A 15,544-nucleotide genomic window follows, 5' to 3' on the forward strand; every position below is an offset into this window, starting at 1 on the left:
GGATATGTGCGAGGCTGGGTCCCTGTGGAGTCAGCTGGCAGGGCTGGGAGGGGACAGCCCCCTCTCCAGAGCTACGGCAGCCTTGGGGACCCAGCCTTTGCTTTTCCATCTCCTCAGGAGACGGGAATCCACACGCCAGCCTCTTCTGCCAGCCGGCTGCTTAGGGCAGGGAAGCCCACTGACTCCAGGTGTGAGAAGATGCGGCCACAAGGGGCACAGAGGAGCTCACAGCCAGGCACACAGCGGTTTCTGGCTCCAGGTCCCAAACCCAGCCCCAGGCCAGGCCTCCCTGTGTCTATCCTCCTGAGCTGGCTAATAATGGCCCTTAGGGCCCCAGTACCTAAGCCACCCACACCCCAGCCTCCCTGCCCCAGGCCCAAGGTCCACAGAGCACTCCTACCCCACCAGCGCCTGGCTCCTGGCCCTGCTCCTGGGCCTCCCTCTCCTCCCACCCCGGCCCAGCCTCTCCAGTCTCCTGTGGCTTGTCCACTGCACAGAACTCTTCCCTGGCTTTGTTTTTACAAATCTAATCTGCCTCTGAGTACTTTGGAAATAACCCTCTTATAACTGAAGTAACCAGACTTTGCTAAATAAAAGACTGGAGAAGGTGGGGGAAAGAAAGGAAGGAAACATCTATGAGCATGAGCATGGACAATTGCATTAGGTTCGCAGAAGGTGGCCTATTGTCTCCCAGGTACAAACCAACAGGCATTGTTACCCGTATTACTGAGTTACTGAGCGCTTACTATGCACCAGGCATTGTTCTGAGTTGATATATATTACTGACTTAATTCTCAAAACAACCCCACCCATCCACCCATGAGAGAGGTATTAACATATCCCCCATTTTACAGACAGGCAACTGAGGCACAGAGAGGCTGAAAACTTGTCCAAAGTCACACAGCTGGTAGGGAGTGGAAGTGGAGTGCCTAGTGTCCGAGTCTGCACACCCAACCACTTCCTGCGCACGGAGCACCCCTATTCAGTCCCTTCTTCCCCTCAAGACACCACTCCCACCCAGGAACCACCCAGCCCAGCCCTGCAGTCCCTGACAGCCGCATTTGACCCCTACCAAAAGAACGAAGTTGCACTGTCTCTTCCGAGTCTGCCCTCTGGAAGACAGTTGGGTTTAGTGGAACACGAACATGCTCCGGACCCTGATGGACCAGAGTCTAAAACTGGCTTTGCCACTTATCAGCTGTGTGACTGGGGGCAGGCGTTTAACCTCTCAGAGCCTCAGTTTCCCCATCTGTCAAACAGGATGGCAGTAATGCCACCTTCCTCGGTAAGAGGGTAGGAGGTAAAAGGAGCTGAAGTGTGCGATGTGCCTGGCACCTGAAGGGTGGTCCGCGAGTGGTAGCTCCCTGCCTAGGCGGCCACAGCCCATCTGGTGGCACAGCGAAGGCCTTTGACAGGAGAGGGCCTTGTGAGCATCACATCTCCCGGCTGCAGGTTAGAAACAGACGCTCAGGTCCCAGCCCGGACCTACTGAGTCAGAATCTGCCTTTTAACAAATCACCCCAGGAGATCTGTGGGCACCTTAGAGAAACTTTCCTTGTTGCCTTTGGGGACATGGTCACCTGGTTCCCAGCATGAAAACTGGTGACAGGTGGGAGGAGACAGCAGGGAGGTGCAGGCCCCTGGTACAGAGAGAGATTTTAAAGAACAGGCAGGGCCCTTCTGAGCTCCACAGTGAACTTGAGCAAACAGCCTGATTCTCAGGCCTGGAGCCAAGGGGGAGGCCGGCAGGCAGGGCTCTGGCCCATGCGGGAGAGGGAAACAGCCGTGTCTGCGAGCAAGCAGCCTAGAAGCTGATACGGTCACCAGCAGAAAACAAACCCAGTCGGACCGTGTGAGACCCGCCCTCTCACACACACACACCATCTCTTGCACACGAGCCATCGTACCCACAGACACATGCACCATCACATACCCACTGCCCCGGGACTTGCCTGCCCAAAGAACAGCTGCAGCAGAGAGCAGGCAACCTTGGGGACAGCGTGTGCCTGGGCCCGTGTGCCATGTGTTCCACAGGAAGCCTGGGGGCGCTGAACCCCTGCAGCCGGCCTAGGGGGCCACTCTTTCCTCCGTACCGGTTTCCCCTCCCTCTCACCTGCCTAAACCCCACCTCCATCTGGGCAATGAGAAACCCAAGTCCTGCTCAGCTGGTTAGCAAGGACCCAAATTTTAATTGGGCATCTGCCTGCTGACCCCTGTCCCCTAGCGCACAAACGCCCACCTCACCGGCTGCCGGGTGGAGCTCTGGCCTGAGGGGCCCCTGAGAGGCAGCCACATCCACAGAGCCTGAGCCGTCTCCCATGCACACACACAGGACAACGGCAAAGCCCACCCTCTCCCTGACCACTCAGCTTCCGGAGGGGCAGGGACCCTTGTCCCCCCTGTCCCTGGACAGGAGACAGCTCTCACCTCGCACCCCATCTCCAGCTCAGAACACACGCCCCACTGACCTCTTTCACCACCAAAGGCTGGACTGCCAGGGCCCCCGGGCTCACATGGGCTGCAAAGAAGCCCTAAAACGTGGGGCCAGAGCCCCAAGCAGGCCAGGAATGCCCAAGAAAGAACCATCAACTAGGAGAGTCAGTCAGGGCCACAGCAGGGTGTGTGATTTCACAGGTTCTGGAAAGGCCCTTGGCCCCAAAATATCTCCCTCTGGGTCCGGAAATCCCTCCCAACCCTCCGAGATTCACTGCTGGGAGAGGCTCCCACCTGAAGCCCTCGTCAGCTCACGCCCCTGGGAGAGGCAGCTGACAGCTGACCTGAGAGTGGCCAAAGATGGGCAGGGGGAGGGTGGGTGCCAGGCCCAGAAGGCCAGTGCTGGAAGCCAGGGCCACCCTGCCCGCCAGCTCCCAGTGGGAGGGGGCGCTCTGCCCTCCCAACACCCAGAGGACTGGTCCCCATGAGCCAGCACCTCTTGGCCAGGGTGGGGGGCCTGGAAGGGCCGGAGCCTTTTGGCACACCCCTCCACACACATGCCAGGGGAAATCAAGCCGTGTCCCAACTGTCCCCTTGAGGAAGCCAAGTACCGAGACCGGGAGGCGGTGGGAGCCCTGAGAGAAGGGGGTGGGGCAGAAGGGGGAATTAACCAGGTTCCAAAATAGCACAGTTGGTTCTGCCTCACTTCACCCTGCGCAATGTCTGGCAGCTTCTGCTTTCGATCTGACTCACGCGTGGTGGGGGCAGGACGGGGCGGCCAGCACGGGCAGAAGCCCCTGGACAGCCACAGGCGTGGCCCAGCAACTGGAAGCCGAGGGGCTCTTCTCCCCTTGCACCACACGCCTACCCCACTAGCCCTCCTCCCCTGCCCCACCTAAGAGCTGGGCTTCCAGGAAGAGTTAATGGGGCACACAGTCCAGGGGGCTCCTTGCCTGGGTCCTACCCCAGCCCTGGCCCACCCCAGGACGCCCCAGTGACGTCAGCTGCCCCAGACCCAGAGCCCGGCTTTGCTCCTGCCCTGCCCAGGGACACTCCGGCTGGCATCTCCACCCGCTCTCTGTCCAGGAAGCCGGAAGAGACCTGCCCTGAAAGCCAGGCTCCCCCGACAGAGCAGAAACACCCACAGAGCAGCACTCCGCGCCCCGCACCTGCCCCCGCCTCACTGGGCCCCCCACTTCCAGGGATGAGAGGAACACGAGGGCCTTATTCACAAAATTCACAGACACTTCCAACCTTTTATTCGTCCTTAAACATCACAAGAAGGACTCTGCCCTTACCAGGACAGAGAGAGGAACCCAGTGCCGTGAATTCTGTGTGCGTTGTGGGTGCGGGGCGTCAGGAGGTCTGCCCTCCGCTCTCTCTGCCAAGCATCCTTTCTCCGCAGCCCCAAGGCGCGCAGCTGCTCCACTTCCCCACAGGGCTGGGACTCCTCCCTGGGGCACGGACACTGTAGCACAGCCCTGACCATAGACCCCACTTTCCGACTCCTGTACAAGTCCTCCTCATTCTGCTCCCAGGCCTCGCACCGACACGCCTGCTGGAATAAGTACGACCACCTTTCCATCCTCGTGAGAGGTCCGCACTGCCAAGGCCAGCCCTGCCCACCGGCGGGGGGATGGATGTTCCTAGTAAGTGGGGGGGACGTCAGAGGGAATGAGACGGCAGACACACTCCTGCCCCCACCTCTGGGCACGTGCACCTGGTGGACCAAACCCGGTCTGGAAGTGAAACGTGACAGGGAAAGGCAGGGGCCAGTGGCTGGAGGGAGGAGTCAAAGGGACTGTGATTTGGTGTGCCTGCCATGGCCCAATACAGCGTCTCCAGTGGGGACACACAGGCAGGGCCCGGCCCCTGCCACATGGCTGTCTCTGCCCTCCCCCTCGGCCCACCCCAGAGGGCCTTACCTACCCACCACTTCCCTCTTTTAATTCTTCTCATTCCCTGAGCCCTGCAAGGCATGAGACCTGGGCATGAGAATAATTACTTAGGGGTTCTGGGGGTGGGCACAGGTGGAGCCCAGAGGGAGGAAGCCCCTCTCCAGGAAGCAGGCACTGACACAGCATTCACCAGGGACAAAGTGGGTGCCCTTGCATAAAATGAACCCCTCTTGCCCGTGAATTGCACCCCGTTCCTGACACAGGGAGAGCGCCAGCAGGGTCAGTGCCTGACTGACTACAAGGCAGCCACGTGGCAGCCACGGGCTAGGGGAAGAGACAGGGGCAGTGACAGAAAGGAAAAGGAAGTCAGAAAACCGCTACAATCACAGTCTCAGGATGTGAGTGTTGGGAGGGGACTCAAAGATGGCTCCAGGCTGTGTGCCACCCAGCATGTCTGTACCTCCTTCTAGGACAGGGTATAGCACAGAGGCATCACTAGCCAGTGTCTGGCATATGGTAAGCACCTCATTCGTGCAAGGTCACTTCTCCCCTGCCGTGAGTGCCATGGGGGACCCTGACAGCTCCCTCTTTCTGCCCATGGCACCTGGTAGGTTCTCCTTCAGTGTCTGCTGAACACAACGAATGTGGTACTGATGACAGGCACCTGTGGGAAGGGTCTGCCTGAGGACGCCTCTTGGACGTAGAAAGGGGGCTGTGAGAGGGGGGCTTGGCAGACCACCAGGACTCAGTGAGTATAGCAGAAGCTGTCAGGGCCTCAGCCATGCCCCCTGGGCACTCACAGTCTAAAGCCTGCCCACTGGGCACTTCCAGCTGCCAGCATCCTGTTTGGTGCCAATGAAGTTAACCACCTGTCCTCTCCCTGCATCCCCTAACCTAAGACCCCGATCCCTTCACCAGGTGACTCTAAAGCATGTTCTACAGAGGAGAGGGCCCCAGTGGGATCAAGCCTCAGATGCCCACAGCAGTCACCTGCTCCTTAACACACATTTTATCAGCCTCCTTCCCTTCCCTGTCTCACAAATCCAACTGTACTTCTGGTGCACCTGGGATAACTTCCCAAATAAACTATTTGCACTCACATCTTTGTCTCAGCCAATGGAGCCTGAGGAACCAGTTTTGACCTGAAATTGAGCAACTAACTCTAGAAGCTTAGAAAGAAAGGCCAATAAAGTGACCAGAGCAATGGGTGCTGGCCCACTTGTGGGGATGCAGGTGTGTAAGGCCCAGTCACTGGGGACACAGGTTGAGCTGGATGCAATGGCCAAATGTGTACCTAGAACTTTCCTACCTGTGGGAAGGTAAGACTGCCCTCGGAAGCAGAGTTGGGAAGGTGGAGAGAAGAAAAAGGACTTGCCAAGGTTGCAAATTGTATGGAGAAGAAACCTCCATACCTGGGCTGGTGATGGCAACATTAAGTTACCAGTGGCAAATGTCAACATTTCAACAGGATTAGAAGCCCAGCATTGCCTTTCACCCCCTAGGATAGAACTGTAGAGCTCCAGCATTCCAGAACCTTAGCACGCCCATTCATTCAATAACACAACTGTTGTGTTCCACGCTCAGAACTAGGCACTGGCGACACCAAGGGAGGCCATTTGACTCACCACTAAGAGTATGCATTTTGAAGCAGCTACAGCTGAATCCTGTATCTGTGGTTTACTAGGTGTGTGACCTTCACCGACTTACTTCACTTCACAGGGCCTCAGGATCCTCATGTGTAAAATGAGGATAATGTCCATCTTAGAGGGTTTCTGTAAGGATTAAATATGAAGTAGCTAATGTAGTGCCTCTTACAGGCTAGGTACTCAAATATTTGATGGATGCATAGATGCATGTATATAATGAATGGATGAATGGATATAATAGATGGATGAATGGATGGATATATTGGATAGAGGGATGGTTGGATATAATGGATGGATAAATGGATCCAACGGATGGATATGATGGATAGGTGAATAGATATAATGGATGCATGCATAGATGGTTGAATGGATAAATATGATAGATGGATATAATGGATGAATAAATGGATGGATATAATGGATAGAGGGATGGATGCATATAATGGATAGATGAATAGATAGAATGGATGCATGCATAGATGGATGAATGCAGAAATACAATGGATGGATGGATGGATGGATATAATTCATGTGTAGAAGAGTGGATGGATCGATGGACAGATGGATGGATGGATATCATGGACATAAGCATACATGGATGGATGAATATGATGGATGACTGGATGGATATAATAGATGGATACATGCATGGATAGATGGATGGATGTCTGAAAGGAGACAGAACAGATACAATAATTGTGTGCATAGTTTCCATCTGGTTCAATATCCCTTTCTGCTAAATTTACAAACAAGAGAATGAGATCCCATCACTCCCTAATTTATCTGTTTTGGAAATCTGTGTTTTCATTTATCAGGATGACAAATGCAAAGAAAGATCCTTCTTATGAGCCTTAGACACATTATTGGAGGAGGATTATTCCCTGAAGGATATATAGGGCTACGTCAGAACAGAGGATATCCTCCCAGCTTAGTCACCTCTGTACCAGTTCCCACCGTGTGGTCACACAATGCCAGTATCCCTCTCCCCTCAAGTCCAACTCCGACTAACACCTACTCCAGGCAAGAGGGGTCAGGGGTCAGGGGAGGAAGGGGAAGCCAGACAAAAGCAGAACAGGAAGAATGGATGGATGGAAATAATGGATGGATGGAAATAATGGATGCATGGATGGGTGGATGGATAGATGGGTGGATAGATGGATGGATGAATATAATGCATGAATGGATGGACGTAACGGAGTGGTGAATGGCTGGATATCTATCCAGGCCAAGATGGCCAAGGAGAAGCCAAATACAGAGTGTGGGTGTTTGGGATGGAGGTCAGTAGGGATCAGAGAAAAGAGGCTGAGGAGCAGAGAGAAGGATTTAACATCTCTGGAAACATAGAGAATGAAAATAGCTCTCAGAGAACATGGGAGCAGAAACAACATGGACTAAGCAACAGAGAAAGGTCATTCCCTGTTCCATCACCCCAATGGCTCTCTACCACCCACCAGACAAAGTCCGCACTCTCTAGTTGGGAGTTTGCCTTCAAGGCATGCAGAATCCCCCTCCCTAAACAAGCCCTAGGTACAGCCAAGGGGGCCTCCTTACTCTCTCGCCCCAACCCAATATGGGCCTCCAGATGCTCCCCCAGTTTCTCTCCCACAGATTATCCAACCCTCCTAATCTCTGGAAGCCCTGCTCCAGGGCCTCCTCCTCGTCTAGGCAGGCTACCCTGACTTCACCCTCCTCTGATCACCATTTGAGAATAATTACTTAGTCTGTTCCAAGCCAGGCTCCGTGCCTGATACAGGAATACAGGGATGAATTAGGCAGCTCCTGTCCAGTGGTACAATTCCGTTCGGAAAAAATACCATTACCTGATATCATGTATTGTCATTCTTCTACCACTATGAACTGTTACTACTAATAACAAAATCTGCATTGAGCACTTAACAGTCTGTCAGGAATGGTTTCTAAGGGCTTTATCATGTATTAATTCATTTGACCTTCCCAACAATACCAAGAAGGAGGAACTCTTAGTGTACCCCTTTTGCAAATGAGAGACTGAGACAGAGAGAAGGTACTCTGTCTGGTTTTCTGACTAGAATGTGAGCTTCCTGAGGGGTGTCCCCAGATTTTCTCCTTCTCACCAACTCCCATGTGGCCTCCAGGTAGAGGACACTCAGCACTGACCCTCTGGGCTCTGCCATGTTTCAAAAACTCTGGGCTCAACACGCCCTTTCTGTGGCCTGGGATGATGACGTGCTACCTGGCTGGTGGGAACGTATGAACAGAGGCAGAAGAGCCCACGCAGAGTGCAGAAGGGGACAGGGCTCCAGGGTGGCGTGTGAAGGGAGATGGCCTCAGTGTTTCCCTCCAGCTTCCCTCTTCCCCACCTGTCCCTAAGTCCCAGCTCTGGCATTTCATAATCTTGTGGTCACTGCAGAATGCCCTGTCCCTTTGCTAAGAGGGCTGAGGTGGCACTAAAGGAAGGAGTCAGGCTTCATGCCTGGGACAGAGAGGGGAACAGGGTCGGGGAGAGTGGAGAAGAAAGGGCCCTTCAGCCCTACCCAGCCCAGGGGGCAGGGGCTCTCGGAGTGAGTAAGTTGAGCCTGGAAAGTAAAACACAAGGCAAGCTGAGCAGTGGCGAGTGCCTGTAGTCCCAGCTACTCGGGAGGCTGAGGCAGGAGGATCACTTGAGCCCAGGAGTTCGAGACCAGCCTGGTTAACATAGGGAGACCCCCTGCCATCTCAAAATAAAAACAAAAATGGGCAGACTCTACAAGGGTCATGTCTGGGTACCCTCACCTTGGCCTGGGAGGCATGGGCACCCCAAGGCAGAGGCAGAACCCTCACAGCTTAGAGCTGGGCTGCCGCCTTGGCAGCCTCACCTGGTGTCAGAGGCTCCTTCAGGCTGCGAAACCTGAGGAGGTGGGTGGCTCAGGCCAAACCCTCAGAATAGAAGCACTGAGAGGCCTTGCATGAGGGTCTAGGTTGGTAAAGGGGGCTTCCCAGCCAGCCATGGAGCTCAGGAGCAGGGGTACAGGCCCCAGCCCTGGCCACATCTCACCTCTACATTCCTATCCCTTTCCAGAAGGCACAGGGGCTATATAGTGCAGGCAGAGCAGGGAAACTGAGGCACAGAGCCTGCCCTCCAGCTCTGGAGACCTGTTCTGCCTGCCCAGCCACCAGCACCATCCTTGCAAGTCAACCGCCATGCTTCTTGAAAGCACACAGGGACCCCAGACCCTATTGTTGCAGGCTCCTCTTCCACCCTGGCGACACATATTTTGCAGAAAGAGACCTGCCTTGCTCCTCAAAGTTGGGCTGTAGAAAGAAGGCGGCCACCTTTTCCTGAGCCCTGGCCCAGGCCTGAGCAAGCAGCGGCAAGTGGCTCAGGCCCGGTTCTGGGCACCAGCCCCAGCTCTGCCACTTGCTAGCTGGCAGGCCTTAGGCAAGTTAATGAAGCCTCCCAGTGCCTCAGTTTCCTCCTCGGTGCGTAGGCCAGGCCTCCCTGCTCTGTGTCTCTCGCAGTGGATGGCTTCTTGACTATCCAAATGGTCCTGGCCCCTTACCTAGGACTCTCACCTCTAATCACCAGTCCTCCCTCTTCCTCCTCACCAGGGGCCCAAGGGCTCAGGTCCTGGCAGGGGGTGCTGAGGAGTTGACGGAGCCACTGCTGTTGATAGAGCCAGTGCCAGGCCCTCAGTGGGCACCGGGCCCAGGCACACAATGGGGCTGTGTGCACCCAGCGTTACCCTGGAGCGGAGCTGGGCAGGCCGGCATCTGGGGTCAGGCCAAGAATTCATGTCCCTGGAGAAAGCCTCCCCACCCCCTCTGAAGCAGCACAGCCCTGTCCAGAGGTGGGTAAGCACCACCCACTCCCCCCACTGAGCCCGCGGAGGGGAATGGGAATGTGTCCTGGTGGCAGGCACTGGGGAAAGGGGACTCCGAGTCTAGCCGATGGCTGGACGGCTCACTTGTGAGGCATCTGGGATCCATTACATAATCTGGGGTTGCAGCTTCCTCTGTGGCCAGAGGAAGGGAGATGTGTGCAGGGGCCAGGAGAAGGAGCAAGAGAAGTCTGGCTGCGACCCCCACCCCATACAGAGGGCCTTGCTCCCCCCTCCCCAGCCTGCTAGGGACCTGGGCTCACCACAGGTTTTCTGAGGCACCCAGGACTTCTGGCCACCCGGCCTGCACCAGGGCACTGGGTGCTGAGGAGAGGAGCCGGCTCACTCCCCAGGGGAATGAGTCACCAGCTGGCTGCAGCAAGGATGGCGGGCCAGACAGTGGACAGGTGGGGCTTGTCCCCTCCCCTCCCTCACAGGTCTTCTCAAGCTGGAAAACCACTTGGCTGGTACCGGTGCTGACCACAGCGTCCCAGCCCTGGCCTCGGCAGGCCACTTCCTCTGGCGCGGGGATTGCCTGGCTCCAGGATTCAGGAGGCTTGATGGCCTCCCGGTCCCCACACCGACTCCTCTGAAATGCCCCTGAGAGGGGTGTCAGACTGCAGCTGAAGGCAGCCACTTACCCCAAGCAAGAAACAGCGTCTGAGGCAAGGGAGGAGGGAGAACTCGGGCACCTGGTGGGCAGTGGGGACAGGGAGGAATCCAGGCCACCTTATACCTGAGGTTGGGGCCAAAATAGGGAGGGCTCCTTTACATGAATCACTTTCCATTCTCCTCAGAGCCAGGAAGCACCCGGGCAACAGGCGCTAAGTGCCCTTGCCCCTCGCCAGCTAGATGCCACATGCACACTCCTTCACACAGTCATAACGACACAAATATGTGCTTCTACGGCTGCCACCCACACTCCCCGAAGGTCACACACAAAATCGCGGTGGCAGTCCCAGCCCAGCAGACACAGCTGGATGGCTGCCCATCCCCTGACACCCACAGGCACCCCCAGCCTGAGCAGCAGCGGCCACACCACATCCTATAGGCCCCAACAGTGCCGTGTCTCGGAGCACTGGGCCCTGAGGGGCCCTGCCTGGTCGGAGGAGAGGACCTTTCCCGGATAGGACCACTTCCCTGAGTCCTTCCTGCACATACACATGCACACACATATGGGGGGAGCTTCTACCACCCTCACCCCACCCTGAGAAGTCATCCCCAGGCCCTGGGAACAGAGGCTGTGGGACTCAGAAGGACCTTCTGAAGCCGAGCCCGTCCCCTCATTATACAGGTGGACAAACAGACTCAGACTGGGGAAGTGTCTCTGCTCAAGATTAGGAATGAGGCTGAGCCTGGAATCCAGGCCTGGGGTAGCTCAAGGTGAGTCAGACAGAACAGGGCCGGGTAAGAGGGGTGGCTAGAAGGAAGAGCAGGGCAGTAGGGGAAGAGCTGCCACCACCTTGCTGGCACCATTTCATTAATGCATTTCAAGAATTTCTTGAGCCCCTGCTACATGTCGGCTGTGTGGCAGGGGCCTTTCTGCCCAATACCACTGCTCCCTCCTGTGAGCCCCACCGATGGGATTGACTACTGTCTTCAGGGCTCCCCCATCCCGGGGTGCATCGGGGCCGAGGCGGCACTCAAAGCTCTAGCCCAGAACAGCCGTCCACGAAGCAGCCCCCGCTGTGTCTCCATGCACGCGGGGTGTCCAGTGCCCACGGCACACCAGAGCCCCGGCACAGGTCAGCACCCCTCCCAGAGTCCATGGCGGCCGCAGGGCACAGAATGTCAGAGGACAAGGAGCCTGGGAAGTCACCCACCAGAGAGTCCTAGGCTGATTTTAGCAGAAGAAACCTATTTTCAGAAACAATTTGCCTGGAACCTCGATATATAAAACATGAGAATGAAGCAGCTCCCATTAGGCACGAGGAGTCAGTGTGAGGACCAAGAAGGCATCAGTGGGGAGTGGGGAGAGCCAGACAACCTGCTCCCAACTGGAGGCCTCTACCACACTCCCGGACAGTCCCCTGGCACCTTCTGGGCTACTGAGGAAGAGTCTGAAGACCACAGTTTTCTCTGGCCTCTTTACCTTACAGAAGCCCCGAGGAAGCAGGTAGGGCGTATGGATCACATAGCTCGGGGAGAGCCAGTGCCACAGTCCCTGCCCCTCCAAACTTTGGGCCAAGCTGTTCTCCATCACTCCCAATGCAGTGGGACCCCATCACTCACATGGGAAAGGGACACAGTAACATCCCTCTCCCAAAAAAATCTTGTGGATTCAGATCCTATCATGCACGCTGCACTGGACAAATGCTGCATGTACATCATGCCCTTTGGCCCAGGTCAGGGGTGGGGAACCTGCGGACTTAAGGCCACATGTGCCTTCTAGGTCCTTAAGTGTGGCCTTTTGACTGAATCCAAACTTTACAAAACAAATCTTTTTATTTTATTAATACATTTTTGTTCGTCCTTTATATTTTTAATACTTTATTTTTAAAATGAACTTTTTTTTTTTTTTTTTTTTGAGACAGAGTCTCGCTGTGTTGCCCAGGCTAAAGTGAGTGCCGTGTCGTCAGCCTGGCTCACAGCAACCTCAAACTCCTGGGCTTAAGCGATCCTCCTGCCTCAGCCTCCCGAGTAGCTGGGACTACAGGCATGTGCCACCATGCCTGGCTAATTTTTTTCTATATATATTTTTAGCTGTCCATATAATTTCTTTCAATTTTTAGTAGAGACGGGGTCTCGCTCAGGCTGGTCTCGAACTCCCGACCTCGAGCGATCCACCCACCTCGGCCTCCCAGAGGGCTAGGTTTACTGGCGTGAGCCACTGCGCCCGGCCTAAAATGAACATATTTAAAATACCAAATTATAAAACAATTTTCCCAGATTGACTGGCACAATTAGAACATTAGTAAGCCATAAGGACTAAATTGACGGCTGCTACGCTCATGATTTAGTTCTAACTTCGCCCGCCTGGCTGGCGCCACTACTGCACCAGGCTGGTTGGCGAGAGTTTACGGGGATCGAGCACACCAGGCTGTTATCAACTTTTGACAACGGTGCACTGTGTTTCTGTTTGAAGTGGAATTTGTGCATAGTTGCATAGCTCAACGATATTTTTAATTCTGTCCGTTTAACAGCCCATCATATCAAAGAATACCAAGAGAACGCTGAAGGAAGAAAACAGATTTTTTTTTAATGAGGATTGAGAATTGCAATATTATCTTGTTTCTGCTAAAGATAAGATGATTTGTTTGCTTTGTGATACTGCAATATCAACATTACAGAAATTCAATGCTCATCAGCATTGTGTAATAACACTCATAAGGATCATAAATATTTTAAATTAGAGGGAGAGGTGCAAAAAAGGTTGTATTGCAGAAATTAAAAGATGAAAAGCAATGGCAATTCTTTCAAGCAGCAATAAGACCTGGAAATAATGCCACTGAGGCAACTTATTAAGTAGCTTATATACTCAGGAAAAAAGGGAAGCCATTCAGTGATGTGGAAATTGTGAAAGAATGCATTGTCAAAGTTGTAGGATGCTTAGACCCCAGTACATTTCAAAGTACAAACAACTGCTTCTTTCAAGGAGAACCATAACTGATCAGCAGCATGAATTAGCCTTCAACTTATCAGAACAGCTTCATGCAATACTTCAAAAGGAAAATATATATCATTCAATCACTTTGGATGAATCAGCTGATACTATTGACTTGGCACAGGTTTTATATACTTCATTCGGGTCATAACAGAAGATTTTCTTTGCTATGAAGAGTTACTTGCTTTGGGCACTCTTGTGAACAGAACACAGGGAATAGATATCTTCAACAGCTTTCAAGACAAATGTGAAGTTGGACTGAATTTGGTAAATTTAGTAAGTGTATGTACAGGTGGTGCACCTTCTATGACAGGAAAACATGAAGGGTTTATTGCACAGATTAAAAAAAAAAGTATTAACAGATCCAGACGCTCTCACTTCTTTTCATTGTATCTCGTATCAGCAAACTCTATGTGCCAAAGCTACAAAGCTACTATTTTAAGGGACACTTTGCAACAAGTTATAAGTATTGTTAAGTGTATTCATGCAAATCCAACACAGTATCATCAGTTTTGTACCATGCTAAAGTTGAACAATGAGGTATTCAGTGTGGATTTGCTGCATCAATCTAAAGTGTGTTGGCTATCGCAGGGACAGGTATTAGCCAAAATTTTATCTCTGCAAGAATAGATAGTTAAATTCTATGAAGAACAGAATCAGCAATGTGAATTGCTGAAAGACAATTTCTATAGGAACATAGCATTTCTGTGTGATATCACATCAAATCAAAACAATTTAAATATTTATTTGCAAGGTAAAACTAAGTCTATATATGATATGTGGCAAAAATTCTAAGCATTTCAAAAAAAGCTATCTTTTTTCAAAATATTTCTTCAAAAAGAAATTTCTGATGAACATTATCCCCAGTTAGCAAAGGTCATTGATGAGCAGGATGATATACGTGAATCATCTGAAGTATATGCAGCTGTTATAGGCCTATTAATTGGAGAAGACAATGAAAGGTTCACTGACTTTGGGAATCATGACATCACACTCAGATTAGCATTTCAGCCTCACCTAGCTGATATCACCAAGGCACCTAAAGAACCACAGATGGACTTCATTGAGCTCTCAGTAGATGACATTTTAAAGTCATTGTTTGACGCTAAAAAAGATCCAATTGAAATATGGAAAAATGCAGTAGAATACCCATGCCTTTGGCAACATGTCTGAAAAATGGTTTTTTGCTTTTCAACCACTTAATTGCTGCAAATGAATCTACGTTCCCCTACTTAACCCAAATCAAGATGCCCTTAAGGTCACAAACGACTGTCACCCATCTAGAGCAGCAGTCCCCAACCTTTTTGGCACCAGGGACCAGTTTCACGGAAGACTGCTTTTCCACGGACAGGGGACAGGGGTGGAGGGTAAGGCAGAGCTCAGGCGGTGATGTGCTGCCCAGTTCCTAACAGGCCATGGACTGGTACTAGGCCATGGCCCAGGGATCGGGGACCACCGATCTAGAAGATCAACTGAAACTACAGACCTCCAAGTTGCAACCAAATATTCAAATGCCTTCCAACAAAAAGCAGACACAACAAAGTCATTAAAAGTTTACTTAACTTTAAAATTAACAGTTTTCATTTTTTGAAATTATTAAGTACCCAGTAGTTAGATTTTTACAAAATAGTGTACACTTTTAAGTACATCTAATTGAAGTTTCTTGAAGGCAGCCTTATTTGATTACAGCTAAACTAACGTGGCCTTCCAATCTGAAAAGTTTCCCCACCCCTGGCCTAGGTATTACAATCTCTGTCTTGTACATAAAGAAATGGATGTTCAGAAAGGCTAAGTGACTCACCCAAGGTCGCCCAACCTGTGAGTGCCAAAGCCCAGATTCCAACCCACCTGTGCACTGCTGACCCCCTGCTGTAGCCTTGCAGATACTGCCACCATCGTGATGATGCCTGGGTATAACTGGCCCCTCTGAGCCCCACTGCAAGCTTCATCTCACCCAGAGAAAAGCTGAGAAGCCTCTTACCCAACTCACCCCAACAGGATGTCACATACAGAGCTGCTCATTAATAATAATACAACTATACTGACACCAACATCCCTCTATCATATAGCACTTTCTATTTAGCCACTTCATACATTGTTTCCTTACTTAATCCCCACAACACTACA

The 15,544-nt window shown here is 52.5% G+C and overlaps 1 protein-coding gene across 2 annotated transcripts in view; it reads right to left on the bottom strand.

Annotated features, from left to right (window-relative positions):
* The window catches only part of TFEB (transcription factor EB), a 41,043-nt gene that overhangs the window by 18,949 nt on the left and 6,550 nt on the right, over nt 1-15,544 (bottom strand). Inside the window, exon 1 of one of the 2 annotated variants that reach the window (XM_045541900.1) lies at nt 10,077-10,091. The exons of the other annotated variant lie outside the window; for it this stretch is intronic. The gene's annotated coding sequence lies outside the window, so the exon portion shown is untranslated. Of the gene's footprint in view, nt 1-10,076; nt 10,092-15,544 lie in introns of those variants that run through there. 2 annotated transcript variants of the gene reach the window in all.

The sequence above is a fragment of the Lemur catta genome, chromosome 2, assembly GCF_020740605.2.
Source record: "Lemur catta isolate mLemCat1 chromosome 2, mLemCat1.pri, whole genome shotgun sequence".
NCBI lineage: Eukaryota > Metazoa > Chordata > Mammalia > Primates > Lemuridae > Lemur > Lemur catta.